Here is a 6590-nt window from a genome sequence, read left to right on the forward strand (position 1 = left end):
CTGACACAGGGTGAAGAATAAACAGGTTTTGCCTGGAGCCTTGCTTGGCTTCAGCATCCAATAGACCCTGGGTCAGCAGCCCTGATGGGGAGGGTGGGAGAGCCGCTCAACCTGGGTCCCTACCTTTCTCTCCCACCTCTAGCCTACCAGGTTAGTGGGGAGGAGGACGAGAGACCCAGGCCAGTGGTTGGAGAAGGTGGCTTGGGTCCTACCCTAGAGCCTTCCAGAGCTTAAGTAGGAAATTGCGAAACAGGGCTACATTTTTAAAGAGAAAGTATGTGAAATATGGTTCCTCCCTCGCCTGTTCACTCTCCCGGAGCTTGGTGCAGGGTGGTGGGTGAGATGGATTCCTGGCTGGACTCAGTCCTGTGCGGGAAAGAGGGCAGAGCCAAGCCCCCCAAGGGCCCCTCAGGCCAGGCCACAGCAGCTGCCAGCCTTTGGTTATTGATTATTGTTATTGGGAGGCACTTTTTCCATCTGCGGAGCATCAGCCTGGCCCATGGAGAAGGCCGGCTTCTTCCTCTGGCTGAGTTTCATCTCCTGAAAGGGCTGGCTTCTGAGGGCTCCCTCTGCAACCCAATATGTACCATGGGCTGCTGATTAAGTACTTGGAATGTCTTCAGGTCGAGCCAGGCCTGTCCATAAAATGGGAGGCATTTTGGCAGTTCCAAGGCCCCTGGCACCCAGTCTTGGCACTGGCCCTGCTGTCTTCTTCTAGGAGCTGGGGTGGGCCTCCCGCCAGCATGCTTCCCTGGGAAACATCGAAGTGAGTTAAAGTCAACAATGAGTTCATCTCCAAAAGGAATAAGCCGGCAGCCTTCAGGGCAGGGGAACTGGAAAAGGGGGAACAGGGATTCGGGGGCAGTGGAGGGGGTTAAGTGATGCTGGAACAGCCAGACCAGATCCAAGCCTGTCAAACAAGCTGGCAGCTCAAGGAATAAAGAAAAGTGCTTTCCCAGGCCAGTGCTGGATGGCTCCCTTGGCAATGGTGGTGACAATGAGGGTGTCACAATCCCAGGGACCATGAGAAGTGTACTTTCAAGGATTGGGAGCTGGAGCAAGACACTGACTTGGAGAGAAGCTGGGGTAGTTGAGTTGATGGCCCCTTGAGCTCTGGCTCTGCTGGGCCCCAGGGCTGCCTGGAGGGCACGTGCCGATGGCCATGTGGGCTGTTGAACCCACTGTCTCATCTTGGAGGATTCAAAGGGGGAGGACTCGGCTGTCAAGGCCAAGAGAGGAGCAGGCTTGTGATCGCAGAACCCAGCATCTTCATCTGAACATCTCTATCGTTACATTCATCTTTGAGGGCTTGACATTTGGATAATCGTTCCTGGTTTGGGCCAGTGTGTCATTTCTGTGCTCTTCACCTGGGGCATGAGGAAACCACATCCTAAATGGCATTGGACTGCTCTCTACTCATTTGATCTGATGCGCCATGGGGCCGGGGAACCAAAGGCAGAGCAAAGCCCAAAGTGAGCCGTACTCTGGGACTGGCCTGAAGCTGGAGCCACCTCTCTTTGACCACCAAGTGGAATCCTGGCCTCTCCAGCCACCTTTCAAAGGCTGGGCTCCACATGGAAGGAGGGGAGCAGACAGAAAAGCATGATGATGGCCCATCAACTGCTTGTGCCGGTTGAGATACACAGAAAACCCATCTGGTTCAGACTTCGGATCTGACCCAGGGGCTGGGAGACCGGCAACAACTGCCTTGAATATGTACTTGGCCTGTCTCCCAAGGGCAGAACCATTGCTGAAGACTGTGTTTGATTTCTCCCATGCCCTCACATCCATTCTCACAAGGTATTTTATTGTATGAGGTATTTGTCGACCATGCATATTTACAATTCTTTTCCCACCACCAAACCAACAAAATGTCCACAGACATTGCATCTCAATTTCTCAGAAACACATTCTCTTTGCATTCCCATGGTTTCCCCTCTCCCCATTTCTCTCTTCTTCTAAAAAACCTGCTTCACCCTGTTGGTGCTTCTGATTCCTCTCCATGTGGACCAACTTTAATGTTTCTGCTCCCCCCAGAGCTTTTCCAGCCCCCTCGCACCACCATCCTGTGTCTTTCTTTCCTTTCGATGTGCAGCCCCAGGTCCTTCACAGCCAGGCCTTGCTCAGTACATATGTCCCCTGTATTTTCCACCACTTGCATTTGTCTTTTGTTATTGCGGGCTACGTGTTTGTCAAGCGAATGCAAAAAAGTGAATGAATGAGAAAGTCTCGCTTGAATGTGTTTACTCTCATATTATTCCTGGAGATCATAGCTATTGATAAGGCTTACTCCTTTTTCCTTCTGGGAGTAAAAATAAGGCCAGCATCAAAGTTCATTAGGGCACTGGACCAAGAGCAACCTGACCTTGATCTCTTTGTTATTGGCCACCACTGGTTGTGGCAACCCAGCTTACCAGAGTCACTTCCCTCCACTCCCATCCCCCATCCCATCTACTCTTCTGCCCAGAACTACTCAATGGTGCCCAGTACCAATGAACTTTCAAATGTCAGTGCCTTTGTCCATGCTGTTCCCTCCCCCTAAAATGTTCTTCCTCCATGCTCTCATCTGTGGAGCTACTCATATTTCATCCCCAGATTGAATCTGTATGTGAAGGTGCTCCCCTCCCTCTGTGTTTCTATGGACTGTCTATACACCTTTATCACATCTAAGTGTCCCCAGCCCAACGTCAGCTCCTGAAAGCAGAGACTGTGGGATTCATTCTTGCATTTCCTGTCCTTTCCCAAGTCTCACGAAGCTGCGAAGCTACGGTTATAGTTGGAGACACACTTAACAATGGCCAACATCTATATAGCACTTACACTATCCTAAGCCCTTTACTTGCATTGCCTCACTTCATCCTCAACACAGCTCTGTGACATGGGTACTTTTGTTATGCCCATTTTTCAGATGAGAAAACTGAGGCACGAAGAGGTAAAGGGAAGTGAGCAGGGACACACAGCTTATAAACAGTGGGGCCAGGACTTGAACTTAGGGAGTTTGGCTGCACTACCGCCGAGCTGTGTAAAAACTCACATTTTGCATGTCCTTTTCCCCACCAGCGTACCATGACACCCAGCCTGTTCAGGTCTCACTTGTTTATCAAGAAGAGGAGGAGGATCCAGGGCATGGATCATACGTGCTCACAAATAACGCCATAGGGTCTTCACGGGCACCCACCAGGCCCTGCCTCTCCCCTCCAGACCCTCATCAGTCATTGCTGTGAAGCTGCTCAAGGCCACCTTACCACTGCATGGCTGCCGGTATATGCACCAGCCTTGGGCCCCGGGGGGCTGCCTCAGGATGCTCCTGAAGCTGCCTACCCTGGGTGCAGACCTTGAAGATCCCAATGCACCTAAACCTCCTTGGGCAAAGCTGAAATTCTTTGCCTCAAGATCACCAAAGTCCATCTCACAAAGACACTGGACAAAGGGGCTCTTTGGATTTCTGCCTGAAGCTCCCTTCTCCTTTGGGCTCCAAAAAAAAAAAAAAAAATCCTTGGCCAGCGTCCCTCTTCCCAGACCCCTTTTCTCCTCCATGCAGGCTCCCTGCGCACCCCTCCCCATGAAATGTAAACCTCTGCAGAGAGCCCCCTGCTGGTCCACTAAAGCATCAGCTACACTGAGATGTGTAGGGAACCCCATCTTTTGACTTCCCAGGGCAGAAAAAAATAACTGTAATTCCATGTTGAGACTGGCAACTTTCACTCTCAGAGGGCAATGGCAACCTACCACTCTAGTCGGTTACATGCCTGTTCAATGCACGGAACACACACCAGAGCCCCAGGACTGGGTCATGGCCAAGCTTTCTCTGTAAAGGGCCAGGGAGTAAGTATTTTAGGCTTTGCAGGGCAGCTCTTCATCTCTGTCATTGTAGTGCCAAAGCTGTCGTGGACCGTTTGTAAACAAACGGGGTGGCTGTGTTCCAATAAAACTTTATTTATGAACTCTGAAATTTGCATTTCTTATCAGCTTCAGGTGTCACAACATATTATTCTTATTTTTATTTTTTTCTACCATTTAAAAATGTGAAGACCATTCTTAGCTCATGAGCCTTATAAAAACAGGCGGCTAGTGGGATTTGGTGGGAGGGCTGTAGTTTGCCTACCCCTGCCCTCAGAAATAAGCTACTTGGTTTATGCCTGGTGCACTGGTGAGGTAAGGGAGGGGGAACACAGCAGAAATCTGAGTCCCCAGGTCCTGGGTACAGTGGCCAAGCATCCTAGGGATTTGCCCAGCTCTGGCTAGAAGCGAAACTGACAGCTCTAAAGTCTCTCAAATAGACGCTTAAAGCATCTAGAAGAGTCCTCCAACCTGGTTACACAGTGAGTTGGAAGGATTGCTTTTTCCTGAGATGAGGGAGTTGGCAGATTTGTCTTTTTCTAATCAAGGCTCTAAAAAAATACAGAAATCAAGGTTTTGACCACTTCTTCCTCTGCTGCTTGAGAAGGTATTTGTCCTAACTTTCTTCCATACCTCAGTCTGGGTCTCTCTCTTGGAAGTAAGATTTTGTTCCCAGTCTAGACTAGAGCAGACAAAGGAGCAAGAGGGATACAGGAGGCCAAGGAAAATCTCAGCGTCCTGTTGGGCAGAAGCTGCCCCTAGGGCAAGGCTGACCTTCTGACAGACAGAGGTCCCCCTGACACATTGGTTTCAGGAGTTGAGTTCAGATTCTTTATGTGACATTATTCTTCTGGAAACAATCTAAGGTACCTGGTCAACATTTTTAAAAAGTGTTTCCCTAAGGAAAAGGGGGTGGTGGGCAGGAGAGGAGGGGGTAAAGAATTACACAGAGATTTAGTCTAATGGCTTAAAAATCAAAAGGATCATTGGACAGATAGCTATCAAGTGTAATAGGAAACACACTGATCCTGGGGAGATGACTTAATATGGGCCCTCCAGCCTCCTTGGAGCTTAAACACTCATCTACGATTTGGAATTATCTTTCAAATTCCCACATCAGTGTGTGTTCTGGATTCACTTCTCAGGACGCAGCCAGCAATCTTGAGTTATCTAAACCAGTTGGAAAATTAGAGGCCACTAATAGCAGCTCATAAAATTGCTTCTCAGATTTTCTTAAGCGGAATATGCTGAGGACCACAGGAATTCGGTGATAGGAAGGAGGAAAATGCTGCTAGTTATTTTTCCAAAGCTTAATCTGGGGATCTTTTTTTTTTATATATTATTATTATTTTTAATTAATTAATTAATTTATTTATTTATTTATTTATTTTCGCTGTGTTGGGCCTTCGTTTTCTATGCGAGGGCTTCCTCTAGCTGCGGCGAGCAGGGGTGAACTCTTCATAAACGGGGGGCGGGGGGAGGAACTCCTCATCGCGGTGCGCGGGCCTCTCACTATCGCGGCCCCTCCCGTGGCGGAGCACAGGCTCCAGACGCGCAGGCTCAGTAATTGTGGCTCACGGGCCTAGATGCTCCGCGGCATGTGGGAATCTTCCCAGACCAGGGCTCGAACCCGTGTCCCCTGCATTGGCAAGGAGGCTCTCAACCAGTGTGCCACCAGGGAAGCCCCTGGGGATCTTTTTGAAGAGCTCCTTACCCAACAATGAGGTGAATGCCAAGACCAAGATAGACTCTGTTTTTCCCACTTAGAAGTGGTGACCAGATAAATCATCCATGAAGAGAAGTTTCTTGGGGTTCCCAGGGGTGAATCTCTCAGCTTTTGATAGCTTTCCATAGCCACCCAGCCCATCAGCTTGCTATAAGCTTGTCTAAAACTTCCCTGGCATCCTAGGTTGAAAACTGAGGGCAGTTTGGTCCATGAAGCTCCAATTGAACACACCTTATTTTTTTGTATCCCCTTGTTGAGGTTATCTGAACAAGGACTGTCTCTTTTTGTTTTCTACAAATGTAACAAAACTCTAAAAACATATTCCTAGTGCTTCTCTGTTCTTCCAGGATCCTGGAGCCTCTGCATGGGGGCTGGTAACTGTTTCACACTGAGAAGCAGCCACTCCAGGGGCCCAACTCTTGGCCCCAGCAGGCAGGTGTCACTTCATCAGTACTTGCCAGAGAGACACGGGAAACTGAATAGAGAAGGCTCTGCTCTCAGTTCAACCGGGAAGGCTAAGCCAACAAGCTGGCACTAACTAAGAGCAAATGGCCCTACAATGGATCATTGCCAAAGGATAACGACCCTCAGGCTGTAGCATAAATATCAAGGCATTTGGGGCAGAGCCAAGACATATATTTTTAGAGTGCACAAGACACTGCCGCAGCCTTCCTCACCCTGGCTCTGCTGAGAAAAAAAGAGAGGATCTAAGATAGGTGGGAAAGGAGCTGGGTCTTACCAGGACTGCCTTCTAGTCAGCTCATCAGAAAACCTCAGGGGCACTTTGGGGAAAGACTTTGTTTTTCAGATCTCAAACTTCTGTGTACCCAGGAATCATTTAAGAAGTTCTTTAAAATGTATATTATCTGGGCCCCACCTCCAGAGGGCCAGATTTCAGTAGCTCTTGGGTGAAGCTCAAGAGCGCATTTTTTAGAGTTGCCATATGACCCAGCAATCCCACTCCTGAGCATGTATCTGGAGAAAACTATAATTTAAAAAGATACATGCACCTCTGTGTTCATAA

Source organism: Balaenoptera borealis (assembly GCF_965194805.1).
Source record: "Balaenoptera borealis genome assembly, chromosome: 1".
NCBI classification, from domain to species: Eukaryota; Metazoa; Chordata; class Mammalia; order Artiodactyla; family Balaenopteridae; genus Balaenoptera; species Balaenoptera borealis.